This window comes from Myotis daubentonii, chromosome 12 (assembly GCF_963259705.1).
Source record: "Myotis daubentonii chromosome 12, mMyoDau2.1, whole genome shotgun sequence".
NCBI lineage: Eukaryota > Metazoa > Chordata > Mammalia > Chiroptera > Vespertilionidae > Myotis > Myotis daubentonii.
In genome coordinates, this window is record NC_081851.1 from 79,090,168 (window position 1) to 79,107,059 (window position 16,892).

Consider the following 16,892-nt stretch of genomic DNA (forward strand, 5'->3'; position numbering starts at 1 on the left):
CGTCACACACGGAACCGGCAGTGCTGGCGACGCCGGGAGCAGGGCCCCGCCCGCGTGTCCGTGGGATGGAAACCGGGCCAGCCCGGAGTTCCCTCAACATATTAAACGTGGCCCCCCCGACCCCGCGGCCCCCCCTCCGACCCCGCGACCCCCCTCTGAGCCCACGCGCCCCCTCCGAGCCCGCGACCCCCCTCTGAGCCCACGCGCCCCCTCCGAGCCCGCGACCCCCCCCTCCGACCCCACGATCCCCCTCTGAGCCCACGCGCCCCCTCCGAGCCCACGCGCCCCCTCCGAGCCCGCGGCCCCCTCCGGGTGTTGATGTAAAAGAAGCGAACCCGCTGATGGGAATGTGGGTCTGAGCCGTGTCCATCGCAGCCTCCGTCACGGTGGCCGAGACGTGGACAGGCCCGGCGCCGGTGGACAGACGGACGAGTAGAGAAGATGTGCGTTTAGTGAAGGGACTGCTACTCGGCCTCGAAGGAGTGGGAACCGCTGCACCTGCCCCACAGCGACACCTGAGGGTCTGGGCGGGGAGGGAAGGTTGGACTCCTCTCAGGGCCTCTGGGCGTGGGCTCAGATGGGCTCGAAACACAGCGTCTGTGTCTGTGTGCGCTAACCCCGTCCCTGCCCTCACAGGTGTCATGGCTGTCGCTCCAGACCCTGAGGGTCCACAGTGGGAGTCGTGGGGTGATGCAGGCGCCACAGTCTCCGTGGTGAGGGGCGGTCACACCCAGCCCCCCATCGCCTCGGCTCGGCTGTGTCCTGGGCCCACTTCCTCCGCGGTTCACGTCAGTCAGAGAAAAGCATCGAATCAGAGACCGCCCGGCTTCCTCGTTCCTCCCTCACGGCCGAGCACACAGCCTCGCCGATGACTGACAGGTGACCTCGCAGATGACTGACAGGTGACCTTGCAGATGACAGGTGACCTTGCTGATAACAGGTGACCTTGCTGATAACAGGTGCGCAGTGAATGCCCAGTCTGTGAGGACATCGCCCCTCCCAGGCGGTCCTCTCCTGCCTCCTCCCCGCGGGCGTGGGAATTCCGAGAAGGCTCCCGGGACGAGAGGGCGGTGCCTACCCCAGCACTCACATGAGGAGGAGCCAGGCGCTCAAACCAAACAAAAAAGGAACAAGAAATAAAAAGTGAAAAAACAGAAACTGCAGCTGAGACACACGTGCAAATGCGGTTTCCATGTGCACATGCGGTTCCCATGTGCAAATGCGGTTCCCATGTGCACATGCGGTTTCCATGTGCAAATGCGGTTCCCGTGTGCACATGCGGTTCCCGTGTGCACATGCGGTTCCCGTGTGCACATGCGGTTCCCGTGTGCAAATGCGGTTCCCGTGTGCACATGCGGTTCCCGTGTGCAAATGCGGTTCCCGTGTGCACATGCGGTTCCCGCGTGCACATGCGGTTCCCGTGTGCACATGCGGTTCCCGTGTGCACATGCGGTTCCCGTGTGCACATGCGGTTCCCGTGTGCACATGCGGTTCCCAGGATTTACTTCACAGGCCCTGCGGCCCCGGCCCCTCCGAACAGCAGCTGGAAGTCTGACAACATCGCCGGGCGACCCCTCGGCCGCTGGAGGCGGGGAACTGAGCGGCTGCTGACCGTTTGCCTTCGGCCGGAGCCGCGGCCGGAGCTTCAGGGCACGGGCTGCGCCGACGCCGCGCCCCGGCTGAGTCAGGCCCAGGCCCCACGTTCACCGAAGACGGCTTCTTGCTGTTTTTACTCCTCACCTTCTCCACTCGAGGAAAACAAAACAAAACCACCTTCCAGGTGTCGCTCCTGGGACCACAGGAACGAGGCGCCCATCTCGGGTGAGCCCTCAGCGTGGAAAACGCGCTGCTCCCGCCGCCGTGTCCCCCCCGGAGTGTCGGCCCCCAGGACGCTCTGTAACTAGGGAGCCGGCTGCTGCAGGCGCCGGAATGTGCTGGAGACGGGCTGGGGAGGCGCGAGGGGCAGATGAGGCAGGAGGCGCCCCGATGTGCCCGCAGCTCCCGGTGCCAGCGGGGGCTCTGCCTGGAGCTGCAGTGACCTCCTTACACCCCAGGAGACGGAGACGTCTCCCCTCCTCCCCGCCCCCCACCCCCCAGCAGTGAACGCCCTGAGCTGCAAGGCCCTCGGACCAGCCTCTCACGGGGTCCCCTCTGCTTGGCCACGGGGTTCAGCAGCCCCGACCTCCTGAGCCAGAGAAACACACACGCATCGCGGGCCTTCCAGCCATGCCTCCCGCCTCTGGGGGCGCTTACAGCTGCCAGCAACCCCTCTGCGCGCCCTCTTTCTGGAGGATTTCCCACGCCTCCCCTCGGCCCCCCCAAACCGTCAGCCCCTCCTCTGCCATGACTGTGTTTCCATTTCAAAGAGGACAGAAGCCACTAGAAGACCGCCCAGCCTCCTGCTCCGAGCGCCCAGGCCAGCACCCACATGTCTGTCACGCCCATCCCCCCAGGAACTGTCTGCGTCCCCCCAGCATCCACAACGCTCCCCCCCAGCCTTCTCCCCCCCCCATGCCAGACGCACCTCTCTCTCCACTAAAGAACCTCTCTCCGCAATGCTCAGCCCCCAGCGCCCCTGTCATTCCCACCAGCGTGCACATCTACTGTCCAGCCCGGCTGCGGGCTCAGGGGGTGAGTGTCGACCCAGGAACCAGGAGGTTGGGGTTCAATTCCCGGTCGGGGCACATGCCTGGTTTCGGGCCTGATCCCCAGTGGGGGGCGTGCAGGAGGCAGCCGATCCATGATTCTTTCTCATCGCTGATGTTTCCATCTCTCTCTCCCTCTCCGACTCTCTGAAATCAATAAAAATATATTTAAAAATAAAAATAAATAAACGGCTCATACTCCCAAAGAAACACAGTCCCGTGGCCTCATTTAGCCCCTGGCGCTCCCCCCTCGGAAGCCGTGGCAGCAGTCCGTGTCCCCGATTCCCCCCTCCACCCTCCCCTCCAAACCCACACCAGCTGGGCGTGTTGCCGCAGCCGCCAGGCCCACATGGCATTTTCCTGTGTTTGCCAAAGCCACCACCGACCTGCAGGCGCGGAGCCAGCGCGCAGCACCCGGCCCTGGCTCGCCGGCCCATCGGGACACGGCTCCTCACCCCGCCCTCCGGGGCCATTTCCTGGGCTCCCGACAGCCACACTCCGTCCCGCCTCTCGGTCCGTCCCCTCTGGGTCCCCTTTGCTGGCTTTGCCTCTGGACCTCAGGAAGCGGGAAGGTCCCCTTTCGCTGGGATTTCAGCTCAGCTCACCCCTTTCGATGTCACCCCGGGACTCCCGCTGCATCTCCAGCCCAGACCATTGCCCCCCAGCCCCCTCCCCGCTGCCCCGGCCCTGCCTTCTCCTCCCTGCCACACTCCTGTCCGGACACTGAACAGCGACTCCCAGCTTCCCACACTCCGTCAATCCACGCTCAACGGCGCCTTCCCAGTGAGACCTTGAGGGCCATCCACTTAACACGACGCCTGCCCAGCCCTCCACACGCGGCCCCTTTTCTCTTCTCCACAAGGTCTATGGGGCACAGCGTGCCACCTGCTGCTTCTCGCTGCCATGGCATCGGCCTGTCCCTCCCTGCCTGGCCCCCCTCCTCCCCTCCCGCCCGAGAGCAGGGCCCGTTCTGTGTCCCCGGGTCCCGGGTTCCGAGTCAGAAGAGCGCCGGCCACAGCCAGGAGCCCGCCCGCACCTTCTCCGTGAGCGAGTGAGCCAGGCAGGCCGAGGCGCACCCTCTGCTCCCCTGACCTGCTCCCTGGGCGACAGCACGCGACACGGAGCTCACGGGCTGTGACGGGCCTGCCGAGGCCACGTGTGGGGGCCTTTCTGAGACGTCGCAGCTGACACCATGCGCCGAGGTCCGGCCTCACAGTCATCCCGGACGCGGACGCGGCTGGGCCCCGGCGTCTATGGTGCGGAAACGCACCCAGGCAGGCCTGCGCCTTCCCCGGCCACGGGCTGCGATGCCACTAAGACGACAGCAGTGCAGGTGTGCCAGCTCCAACCTCCCGAATGCAGTTACCTCTGAGGAGCCCGGGGAGGAGCAGACGGACTGTCTTCTGGCCAAATCCTGGTGTCCAGGTGTGCCGGGTCCAGGTTGTGGGGTCCAGGTGTGCTGGGTCCAGGTGTGCCGGGTCCAGGTGTGCTGTGTTCAGGTGTGTTGGGTCCAGGTGTGCCGGGTCCAGGTGTGTTGGGTCCAGGTGTTTCGGGTCCAGGTGTGCTGGGTCCAGGTGTGTGGGGTTCAGGTGTGCCGGGTCCAGGTGTGCCGGGTCCAGGTGTGCTGGGTCCAGGTGTGTGGGGTTCAGGTGTGCCGGGTCCAGGTGTGCTGGGTCCAGGTGTGCTGGGTCCAGGTGTGCCGGGTCCAGGTGTTTCGGGTCCAGGTGAGCCGGGTCCAGGTGAGCCGGGTCCAGGTGTGCTGGGTCCAGGTGTGCCGGGTCCAGGTGTTTCGGGTCCAGGTGAGCCGGGTCCAGGTGAGCCGGGTCCAGGTGTGCCGGGTCCAGGTGTGCCGGGTCCAGGTGTGCTGGGTCCAGGTGTGCTGGGTCCAGGTGTGCCGGGTCCAGGTGTGCCGGGTCCAGGTGTTTCGGGTCCAGGTGTGCCGGGTCCAGGTGAGCCAGGTCCAGGTGTGCCGGGTCCAGGTGTGCTGGGTCCAGGTGTGTGGGGTTCAGGTGTGCCGGGTCCAGGTGTGCTGGGTCCAGGTGAGCCGGGTCCAGGTGTGCTGGGTCCAGGTGTGCCGGGTCCAGGTGTGCTGGGTCCAGGTGTGCCCGTGTACAGCGGTGCCTCAGCTGGCTCCTCCCCTCATGCCCACCCCCCGTGTGGAGAAGTGGGACAAGGTCTCTGGGGGCCGCTGCGTGTCACGGCCAGCAGGCCACTGAGCACCTGGGGAACAGGAGGGGCACGGAGCTCAGAGAGCGGGTGCCGGGGGAAGGGAGGCCTCACGCTGCTGCAGCCAAGTCTGAGCCAATCACCCTGCAGAGCCAGCCCGGTGCCGACACGCACTGAACATTCTTCCGGCCGCTTCTCTGTTTCGTCAGTTGTCTGTCCATCAACACAGACATGTGGCCAGACGCCGGCCTCACGGTTAAAGAAATGGCCTGAAGGTGCCGCAGCTCACCCACCGGGTCAGCAACGACTGAAGAGTCCCCACGGCCGAGTGAAAATCCGATACTGCTGGCGGTGGTCAAGGAAGACGCCCGCTTACTTCTGAGGAGTATAACAACGCTGCCGTTCGGAAGACTGCTTGGGAGCAGGTGAGACATAAACTACACGTGCCCGGCACCCACATGGCCACCCGAGCATTCCCCCTGCGCTGCACGGCACCGGTGTGTCCTGTGCCGTGCACAGCCCGTTCTCGGCAGCACACGGTGCGGCACCAACGCCGGGGAGCCACCTAAGAGCCCTGAAGGGGGACACGTGGAGTAAGGAACTCAGTGTCCCCCCATAAGGGGCAGTGAGCTCGACCTCCAGGGGTCGGTATGAGCTGGTGTCGAAGATACAACAGCAAAAAAGGAAAAGGCGTCGTAGAAAACAGTTTCCGCAAATCCAGCTTGTGAGCACACATGTCGGGGAACGCTTACGCCCCTCATCTTCCTAGAACCTAAAAGGAGGAAAACCGGCAGAAGCCCCTCCCTGTCCCTCGGCTCCTCTCTGGCCCCGATGTCTTCGTGCTCGCAGGAACCGCACTGTCTCAGCTGGAGACTCTGACGTGGCACCTGCCCCGAGATCACACACCGAGAGCCGAGAACTGCCTTCCGCGGGCCTCACCAAGATCGCGGACGTGCAGCGTCGCCGCCTCCGCGTGAGAGCCCGCTCGCGGCCCCAGCTCGGCACCCCGGGCTCCGGGAGCCCGTCCCCAGCGCGGGGCCCGCTGGGCGTCCACCAGGTGAGCCGGGAGCTCTTCGTCCTCCTCGCCCCCTCCCTCTCCTTCCACCATCGGGAGGCAGAGCCCCGGCTCCAATGCTGACCCGGGGGACACAGGGAGCCCGTGGCCCTCCCTCCGTCTCCCCCTCTCCAGGTGGAGGCGGTCCTGCGGCCGCCGCTGCATCCCAAGCCCGATTTCACACCCCCCGGGGCTCCCCGCGAGCCTTCCGCGGGGGTTTTCGCACGCGGGATCCGTGTGACGTGCGATGAATGGAGGTCTTGTCCGGCCCCCATAAAGCCGCCTCTGTCTAGGGCCCTGCACACAAACGGCTCGCACGCGGAGACAGAGGCCCTCAGTCTCGCTTTCCCGCTGCCGGGCGGCCAGCGGCTCCCACCTGCCTCCCCGGGGGCGGGGATCACACGGGCTCCCCGCTGCTCCTCGGGCGGAGCTATTGTCAGATGACAGCAGGGAGCACGTTCGCCAGCTCCCGCTGACAATTACCGACATGAGCTGTTCCTCATTCTCTCGCGGTGATAAGGGCGTTTGGTCATAATTCTACCATCACCCGGAGGGAGCCACGGAAATGGCTCATGAAAGTGAGTCTGATGGGGAGGCGTCGGCCAGCTCACAAAGAGCCCGCCGACCGGCCCAGCCGATCGATACCGAACGGGCACAAGCCACGGCTTCTTCCCATAGAGGCGTGTCCCCCGCCAGACAGCAGTCTCTTCAGGGTGGGGAGACAGCCACCTCCCTTCCCTGCTCGGACGCGGAAGAGCTCCGAGAACATTTCCTTTGAGGATGTGGTCTCGAAAGGGAATGAGATCTGTATGTGGTGACAGGAAAAGTCTTCACGTTAAACAGGAAAAAAAGCAACATGTAGTAGTTTCACCCTGAAAACCTGGCTCCTACGACCAAACACCTGAGGCTCAGCTATCAACAGCAGCAAAAACCCACACTGCATGCCAAGAGGCGAGAGAAAGCACAGCCTGCAGAGGCAGAGTGAGAACCGGACGGAGGTGTCGCACCGACGCTGCGATGATCAGACGAAGAAGTTCAGTGACGGCGATTAACCCACGAAGGGCTCTCGTGGAAAAGGCAGACAAAACGCAACCGCCAATGGGTTACAGGAGCAGAAAGAGGGAATTCAAAATAACGGCCACAGGACATGCTAGAATAAAAACATTGTCAGGAACGAAGAAAGCCTGTGTGAGGCTCACCAACAGACTGAACGCAACCAAGAGGAAAGTCAGCGAGGCTGACGTGAGGGCGACAGGAAATTCCCGGATTATAAACAACGCACCAGAGAATTAAAATATACTTATATATATAAAATCCCCAGGGTAATTTCAAAATTTGCAAGATATGCATGATTGAAACTCAGAAGGAGGAGAGAGAGAGAACAGAGCAGGAAAATATTTGAAGCAAGAATGGCCAAGCGTCTTCCCAAAATCACTGACAGACACCGAACCACAGCTTCAGGGCGCTCACAGCATATCCAGCAGGATAAACACCAAAGGCGTCCATCCAGGCCGGTCGCATTCAACCGCAAAAACCAAAGACACGGGACTCCTAGAGGAGAAAGAAAAGGAATCAGAGCCGATTTGTCTTCCGACACCACACACGCAAACAAACCAAAGGTAATGAAATAGGAACCAACTCTAGCAATAATCACTTCAAATGTCAATAAGCTAAATATGCCAGTTAAATGCAGAGGTTTTCAGAACGGAAAAAAAAAAGCAAGACTTAACAATATGTTGTCTGAAGAAACATACTTCAAATAGGAAGACTGGTTATCAGTAAAAATAGCCATGTGAGCCCTGGCCGGTGTGGTTCAGTGGATAGAGCGTCGGCCTGCGGACTGAAAGGTCCCGGGTTCGATTCCGGTCAAGGGCATGTACCTGGGTTGCGGGCACATCCCCAGTAGGGGGCAGGAGGCAGCTGATCGATGTTTCTCTCTCATCGATGTTTCTAACTCTCTATCCCTCTCCCTTCCTCTCTGTAAAAAATCAATAAAATATATTTAAAAAAAATAACCATGTGTTAGGTGACCATAGCATGTGGATAAGGGAAATGATGGACAGCTTGAAGGGAAGGAGGCCGACAAAACATGCTAATTCCAAGCAAAAAAACAGCTGGAGTCATTACAGTCGTTTCAGACGGAAGCCGACTCCAGAGCAGGGACGTCCTCAGGACAAAGAGGGCGGCCGCCTGACGAAAGGGGTCGTTCCTCCAAGAAGACGAAACACCACGAAACACGCACGCACCTCCCCACACGGCATCGAGACACGCACAGCACACACAGCCGGCATCGAGACACACACAGCACACACAGCCGATCGACGGCGATCCTTCGAGGCCCCCCACCCTGCTCAGCCCCGACGGACCCAGGCGCACACGGTCAGCAAGAGCGCGTTGGCCCGAGCAGCGCGAGCGTCTGCTTGACTCATCGGACACACAGAGTGTCTCCCCGACCACAGCAGGAGACGTGTTCCCCGGGCCCACGCGGAAGGAACACTGTCGGCCGCGACACCACCCGGAACGGATCACCAAACACCGCAGACCTCAGGCAAAGTCAGCGTCCCCTTCGACACGGGGCTCGCCCGGAATCACGCGCTGGAAGACGGCGGGGCCACCCCCAAACATCTGGGGGGTAAACAGCACGTCTGTGAGGAACGCCCGGGCCAAGGACCCCGTCTCGGGGAGCCCCGGGACATCGGGAGCTCTGCGACGACCAGGTGAGCAGGAGGCAGCGAGAGGCACGCGCCTGAGAAGAGAGATCAAAACCCAACACTCCGAGCTCCCCGTTCAGGAAACTGAGCAAGAGCGAGGTCAGCAGAAGGCAAGCGAGGAAAAGCCGGGTGCACGCGGGAGCAGGAATCAGCGGCGAGCGAGAGAGAACAGCAAAGCCCAGAGCTGGTTCAGAAAGGTCAGGGACACCGACCACCTGGGGCTAGGCGACAGGGTGAAGGTCAAGGCAAGAAGGCCAGGAAGCCCCCAGGGCCTGGGCCTCCCAGGAAAGGAGGTCTCTAAGCTCAGCCCCCAGCCACGGGTCTGCCGGCCCCACCAGCAAGGCCACGGGCTCCTGGCATTCTCGCTGGAAACAGAGCAAAGCCACAGTCCAAGGAGAAGACTGTGGAGAGAAGGGCGAAGGCAGCGCTGCATGCGGTCCCGCCCAGCGCTGGCTGAGAGCCGCTGAGAGCACTGACGGGCTCGGTGGGGCTAATCCTCCCGTCCTTGCGGACTGAGGGCAGGATTTATCCACCCGGAAATGGCTTCCAGATGGAATCTGAGCGCCAGGCAGCCTCTGTCCCAATTCCCAGAGCCTCCCCCACCCCCACCCCCACTCTTCACATCTCGCACCCGGCTGCCCCCCCCCCCCCCCCGCCCAACGCCAAGGGCTATCTGTGCCTCTGCCCTCCGGACAGGCCTTCAACGTCTGTTTAAATTTTCTTCGGCCTTCACAGCTTTTTTTAAAACTTTTTACGTATCGACTCCTCAGAGGAGCCCCCAAGAAAGAAGTCTCCCTAGAACTCTTCCCATTTTCTACAGGAACAGGGACACGGCCAGAGGTCAAAGGTCTCGGATGGGACCTGAGGTCTGGGCGGGACTGTAGCCCCAGGTGCTCAGCCACCGGCCACGGGCTCAACACCCCGTGGGGACAGCGGCCACCGCCTGGACAGCCCGGCTCTCGGGGCGCACGCTCTGCCTGCCTGCCTGCCCTTGGCCGGCTCCCACTGTCCCCGAGGCCCTGCCCCCCCAGCTGCACGCGATCCTCAGAGCGCGGCCCTCTCCGCCGGCCCGCAGCCACGGCCAAGGCCCCGGGGGAGCGGCAGAGCAGTCCTCTCGGACAAAGCCGGACCCGCTGCACGTGGCCAGGGACTGAGCGAAAACAAGGTCGCTGCCAAGGATCCAGGCTTCGGGCCAAGGGAGAAGGAACCCGGGAGTGACCGCAGTACTCACGGAGGAGGGATGCGCCCTCGGCCCCTCCCGGCGCGAAGGGCACGTTCCTTTGAGAACGCGGCGCGCCTGGCGCGGCCCAGCACCCGCTCGGGCGGGCCTGGGCAGTATTTCGTGAGCATGGCAGATGCTGAGCTCGTCTGCAAACAGGAGGAACGGGCCATAAGCCACATGCGGGGTCCCAGGGGCTCCTCTGCACCCCAGCTGGTGGCTCTGCTGAGAGAACCTGCCACTGCTATGATCCCCAAAGTTTGAGAGGTGAACACCTGTCCTGCAGCCTGCAGACCCCCCCACCTCGTTCTCGCCGGCCCGCCCCCGCTCGCCGCACTGTGTCCCTCCATCTGCCTTCGAACCCCAGCACAAGCCTCCTGCCACGTGAACGGACAAACGGACAAAAGGAAGGAAGAATGTGAACGGATGAGATCGTTTCTGGACTCGAATGTGTCTGAAGGGAAAAGACGGCTGATGGGTTCAACAAATATTCGAGCACCTACTATGCGCCAGGCAGACACGGAGCTGAGCACAGCAGGACTGTGAGGTCCCGGCCCTCACTGCACCCCACGCTGCAGATGCTCACACCTAACGGCCCGGCACCAAGGACACCCGGCCGCGGCACGGTGGTCTGGACCCTCCTGCAAGGGCGAGGCGGACAGTTTATTAAGGCGCCGTCTGCCTCGCACACGCGGGCCGGTCCTGTCCAGGAGGGTCCTGGGCTCCCGCCGCCTCGCGGTCTCAGCTCCTCTCGCTCCCGGGAGTTGCCATGAAGCCCGGGCCAGGGAGACGGACAGAGGTAGCCTCGCGGCGCTTCCGGAAAGCCGGCTCCTGCCGATAACGGGGACAGAGGGGGCCGCCCACCTCCCCGCCTCTCCTGCCCCCGTACACACGGACGGAGCCCGCAGCACCGGGAGCCATCGGCCAGCTGCCCGCAGAGCGCAAAGGTAACAGCCCAGGACGGAGGAGCCACAAAGGGCATCCGGGTCCCAGCGACAGCGCTGAGCCGCGGACGGGCGCCAGCACCACGCCCCCAGCATCCCGTCGCCACGGACACGGAACCCCTGTGCCGGGTCCTTGGTGGTGGTCTGTCCTGTCCGTCCATGCGGACACGCACTCCTGACCCTGCTGGGTGGGTGTTGGGGTGGAACTCCGAACCCCAGGGTCTGTGACTGGGACCTTGCTCAGGTCTTTGCAGATGAGCGAGTTACCGCACGATCCAGAGAGCGGGCCCCACTCCACGGGACTTGTGACCAGGAAGTTCTGCCGGTCTGAGCCCATTCGGATGATCTTTTTTTAAAAAATATATTTTACTGATTTCAGAGAGGAAGGGAGAGGGAGAGAGAGAGAAATATCAGTGACGACAGCGAATCATGGGTCGGCTGCCTCCTGCACGCCCCACACGGGCTCCATCCTTCAGCCCCAGCAGGTGGGTGCGCTGTGGGCTTCCATGTAACTTCTTCCTCTAATTAGGAACAGGCATCCAGGTGTGAGCCATGCCACCAGGAGGGGAGGCTGGCCTCCGGGTGTGAGCCATGCCGCCCGGAGGGGAGGCTGGCATCCAGGTGTGAGCCATGCCGCCAGGAGGGAGGCAGGCCTCCGGGTGTGAGCCATGCCGCCAGGAGGGGAGGCTGGCCTCCGGGTGTGAGCCATGCCGCCAGCAGGGGAGGGTGGCCGGAACGATGCCCTCAGGTGGCTGCGAGGCTTTGAGAAAGGCACCTTCCCCGCGGCTCTTGGGGGTCCGAGGCAGGAAGTTACCCTAGTGGCCATGGAGAGGCTCGTCTGTCTTCCTTAGCAGCACCCCACTCTGTTCTGGCCTCGGGGCTGCCCTGCTGTCCCCCACCCCAGGAATGCGGGGTCCCTGCCAGGCCAGGTGCCTGGGAAGTCTGCAGCTCAACAGCATCCTCAGTGGCCGGGACCCCGAGACCCGCGGGCAGCTGGCCTGAGTGCCGAGGAGAGCAGAGGCCAGGCTGACCGGCACAGCCCTCTGTGACCAGGGTCCCTGGCCTCAGCTCTGAGCCTACCGGTCCTCCCGGTCACCAGGAGGGGCTGGGCAAGGAGCCCCATCAACGGCCTCGCTCTGGGATCCTGGCTGGGACAGGCCTCCTCCTTCCTCTCCCACAAAGGAAGGCTCCCGGCCCGGCCGCGTGGCTCAGTGGTTGAGCGTCGACCTGTGAACCAGGAGGTCAGGGTTCGATTCCCAGTCAAGGGCACAGGCCTGGGTTATGGGCTCGATCCCCAGTGGGGGGCGTGCAGGAGGCAGCCAGTCCATGATTCCCTCTCATCACTGATGTTTCTCTCTCCCCCTCTCCCTTCCTCTCTGAAGTCCATAAAAACATATTTTTTTAAAAAGAAAGAAAGGCTCCCGGAGGAGCCGGCAGCAGGGCCTCCCAGGAGCCACAGCGCCTGGCCCTGCCGCGCGGCACGTCCCCCCGAAGAGGCGTCAGCGGCTGCAGCTGAACCGTGTGGGTCTCAAACCGCGAGGGCAGCCGCACTCCAGGGCGCCTAGTGGGGCCACACGCTCTCGCTCTCGGAGCCCTGGCCCAGCACAGCCCCACAGCGTGGGAACCTGAATGCGCTGCAGCTTCCTGTCCCAGCCCCGCCGCCTGGGTGCCCGCATCCGCATCCGCGCCCGCAGCTCTGCCCCGGCACTGAGGTCACCCCCTCACTTCCCCTTCCAAGGTTCCTGACGTGAGATGAGGCCCCTTTAAACACATAAACTGCCACCCGGCCGGGGTGGCTCACTGAGCGTCGACCTATGACCCAGGAGGTCACGGTTCGATTCCGGTCAGGGCACAGGCCCGGGTTGTGCGTTCGATCGATCCCCAGTGTGGGGCGTGCAGGAGGCAGCCGGTCCATGATTCTCCGTCATCACTGACGCCTCTGTCTCTCTCCCTCTCCCTCCCTCTGTGAAATCAATAAAAAGTTATTTTTTTAAATTGAGTTATAACCATATAAACTCCCAAACGCCAGGGCCGAGGCTGGCGTTTTCCGTGCCGTCAAAATGCGGTCATTTGCCGCCCATTTTCCCAGGAGGACCTGGGCCCAGGCCGGACAGCGATAAGCAGTGCCGGTGGGGAGCGGGGTTCTGAGGCTCACACGCCCCCTTCCCTCCACGCGGCCTCGGTCACCAGGGCCAGCTCGCCCACTCTCCTCCTCTACAACCCTCCATGGCTCCCACTGCCACAGGGTCACGACCAGCTCGCCTGGAAGTCCCCGATTTCGTGACCTCTTCCCATCTGACCTTTGTGGGCATGACCTCTTTGCATTCTTTAAAAAATAATGAAAGCAAGACTTAGAAAGGCACTAGGAAGCTGAAAAAGACAGGGTGCCTCTTGCCAGGACTGGGGGAGGGAGTCACACACCACGGGGTGCCTGCCTGGCCCCAGGACCTGGGACAGGGCCCCCCCCCACCCCTTAGTGCCCCCTCCCCTCCTCCTCTGCCCGGGCAGCCCTCAGGCCAGGCCCTTCCTGCCATCCCACCGGGCCCACCTCAGTTCCCTCTCCCGCTCAGAGCGACCCGGCCCCTCCAGCCGCCCCTCCAGCAGCGCCCACAGGCCTGGGCCCACCTCCCTGCGGCCTTCACTCCCCAGCACCTCTGTGGGTGGGAGCTCTGCCCTGGGCCTGGCCTGCGTCACCTGGGCCTTCACTAACTCCGGCCCCTCCCCCAGGAAAGTTTCCTCCCAGAACTGCGGGAGCAAGATTGGGGGTCACCTCTTAGTGCAGGTACTACCCCTCCACCTCCCAGCACAGCGGCCCCCAGGCCCCTGGTCTCAGCTCACTCTCTCCCTCACCTGCCTCCCACCTGGGCAGGAACCAGGTTACACCGCTGCAGAACGGAATGCTTTTTTCTTTCTTTTTTTGTAATTTAGCGGGGGTGGGGGTGGGGGTGGGGGAGGGGAGGCAGCGCGCACACATTTGGGGCTACCCTCTGAGCCTCCCCATGGGGAGCATTAGGGTACAAGAAGGAACCCCTCTCTCCTGAGCCTGGAGCGCCAGGTGCGCACAAGCCTTGCCGGCTGGGTGCCCCACGGGCGGGGCCGCCGCGCTCGAGGGGAGCAGGGGAGACCCGCAGGGGACTGCCCCAGCCCCCCGCCCCTCGGAGGGCAGAGGCGTGGCAGCAGGCAGGTGGCCAGGGTCCGCTGGGCGCCAGGGGTGTGCGCAGCGGGTACCCTCGGCGCCCCTTCCCAGACCTCGCCCTCCGCGGCCTGCGCGCCCCGCGGCACACGCCGCCCCCCCCCCCCGAGCCGGGGCGCCAGGAACCCGCGCGCGGGGCGGAGGGGGTACCCGCGCTTCCCAAGTGGCCGCGGCGCCGAGGCCACCGCTGGGCAGGCCGGGCCAGCGTGGCGCCCTCGGCCCGGAGCCCACGGTCCCGCCCGCGCGCCCGGACCGCTCCGCGCGGCCGCATCCCGGGCCCCGGGCCCCTCCCCGCTCCCCCGATGCCCACACGACACAAAGGGGACGCGCGTCACGCACCGGGTCCCGCGCGCCGTGCTCCAGGGTCCCGGCTCCTGCTCGGCCGCCGTAGGCTCCGAACGCTCCGCCCGAGTCCGGCGTCGCGGGTGGGTGTGCGCGCGGGTCCGCCGCCTGCGCCCCGCCCGCCCGCCCGCGGCCCTTTATCCCGGCCCGGCCTCGGGGGCGCGCGGCCGGCGGGAGACGGGGCGGCGGCGCGAACGGCACAAAGACGGGGCGCGGAGCTCCGGCCCCCGCCCGCCGCGCAGCGCCCCCTGCCGCCCGCCCGGGGCACCGCACGGCCCGCGTCCACCGGAGAGGAGGTGCCTGGCCCGTGGCGCCGGAGCCGCCCAGAGCCGACATCTGCGGGTGGGACGTGAGCGGACACGCCGGCGGGAAGAGAGTGGGTGCCAAGCGACGGCGGCCGGTCACCGCCCAACCACGTCCCCCAAGGCCTGGCGCACAGGGCGCGCGGTCGGCTTCCTGGAAGTCTGTCCCGGTGCCAACAGTCGCGGGAGGGGCATCTCAGCCAGCTGGAGAGAAGGGGGTGCCCGCCTGACCCGCGTGGCTCCCTGCTGAGCTGCGACCTAGGAGCCAGGAAGTCACGGTTCGGTTCCCGGCCAGGGCGCAGGCCGGGGTTATAGGCCTGATCCCCAGGAGAGGGTGTGCAGGAGGCAGCCGATCAGTGACTCTCTCATCATTGTTTTTTCTGTCTCTCTCTCCTTCTCCCTTCCTCTCTGGAATCAAAAACAAAACAAAACGCTATATTAAAAAATAAAAGGAAAAGAAATGGGCGCTGGATGAGAGGCCTGCCCTCTGCCGGGTCACATGAGCTTACCCCCCCCCCCCCCCAGCCCTTCCCACCGCCTGGCTGCTCTGAGCACGGAGAGGAGGGCGCCCTGCAGGGTCCCTGCTTCTGACCACCTGAGGTTCCTGCTGCCCGAGGGAGGGTCTGGGAGAATTCCTAGATTAGCTTTGCCACTCCCCTCGGGGCTGGGAGCCCCACGGGGTGAAGTTACGTGTCCCCACCCTGCACACTGGACAACACGTGTGGGTCCTGTGACAGGCGGGCCCTTCATCGAGGGCCGGCGCTGAATGCTCACCCGGCATCTACGGCTTCCGCACACGTCCCAGCCACTGCAGGGCAGGGACGCGCGGCTCATGTTGTCCATGGTCCCTGATGGGGTGTCCCTGCTGACACCCAAGGCCTCTGACCTGGTGCGGTACCTGCCAACAGGAAGTGGGCGCCGAGAGCTCATTCCCAAGAGGCGTGGCCACCAGGGCCACTGCCCTGGAGGTTTAACGTAAGAAAAGGGGGTGAGGGCGCGGGCTTCATCCACTGAGCAGGGCTTGGAGGGGGGGGGACCGGACAGGTGTGATGGTTGCTATGGCGCCTCATGCCCACCCAGCTGTGTGACCAGAGCGTCAGGACCCTAGTCCCACCCTCTGATCTTCAAGGAGGGGAGAGGGCGGCCTTGAATCAAGGCCAACGCTCTCATCACGCATGACTATGGCTGCTGCCTCCAGGGACACCCCGATGGGCTCAGAGAGCTTCCAGCCGGGGGCACCACTGGCGATGTGGGAAGAGGGAGGTGCCTTCCCACACGCCTTCCCTCCGCCCCCTCCCGTCTGGTCCCTCCTGAGCTGTGTCCTTTCCTAATAAGTAGATCATCCCGGGGGCAGCCGGTGTGTCTGTGGGGTCTGACGCTCTCTCCAGCCAGTGGTGTCGGCAGGCAGGGGACTGGTCGGCCCGGCGACTGGTGCAGCTGGTGCAGAACGCGGCTGGTGTGGAGTGTGGCTGGTGTGGGGCGCGGCTGATGCGGGGCGCGGCTGATGCGGGGCGCGGCTGGTGTGGAGTGTGGCTGGTGTGGCACGCGGCTGGTGCGGGCGTGGCTGGTGTGGAGCGTGGCTGGTGTGGAGCGCGGCTGGTGTGGAGTGTGGCTGGTGTGGCACGCGGCTGGTGCGGGCGTGGCTGGTGTGGGGCGCGGCTGGTGGGGAGCGCGGCTGGTGTGGAGCATGGCTGGTGGGGAGTGCGGCTGGTGTGGAGCATGGCTGGTGTGGCTGGTATGGGGCGTGGCTGGTGCGGGAAAAACATAAGCACCCGCATGCAAACTGGGAGCAGGAGCAGCGGGGACGGCCGAGATGCCCAGGCAATAAGACGGAGCCTTCGGGCAGTTTCCCAGATGCCCCAGGAGCGGCTCGCTCCAGCCTTGTTTCTATGGTTGTGGTTGTGGTTGTTGTTAACATAAAGCAAATCGCCCTGGCCAGTTTGGCTCCGTGGATAGCGCGTCGGCCTGCGGACTGAAAGGTCCCGGGTTCGGTTCTGGTCAAGCACATGTACTTTGGTTGCGGGCACATCCCCAGTGGGGGGTGTGCAGGAGGCAGCTGATCGGATGTTTCTCTCTCATTGATGTTTCTGACTCTCTATCCCTTTCCCTTCCTCTCTGTAAAAAATCAATAAAATATATTTTTTTAAAAAAAGAGATAAAGCGAATCTCCAGAACCTGAGAGGCCTTCACGTCCACACGCAGGCCCGCAGGCAGGGGGAGCCCAGCCAGGGCGTGTGTCACACTCCCTGTGGGGTTGTGAATGCACAGGCCCTTCTCCCCTCCTAGCGGGACTGTGGGAGGCGGCTGCTCTCACTC

At 64.0% G+C, this 16,892-nt stretch overlaps 1 protein-coding gene across 2 annotated transcripts in view; it reads right to left on the reverse strand.

The window, feature by feature from the left end:
- Positions 1-14,407, reverse strand: part of RNF144A (ring finger protein 144A) — a 35,497-nt gene extending 21,090 nt beyond the window's left edge. Inside the window, exon 1 of one of the 2 annotated variants that reach the window (XM_059660610.1) lies at positions 4,012-4,239. The gene's annotated coding sequence lies outside the window, so the exon portion shown is untranslated. Of the gene's footprint in view, positions 1-4,011; positions 4,240-14,271 lie in introns of those variants that run through there. The other variant, XM_059660611.1, reaches the window with a different exon arrangement.
- Positions 14,408-16,892: the final 2,485 nt, after the last annotated feature.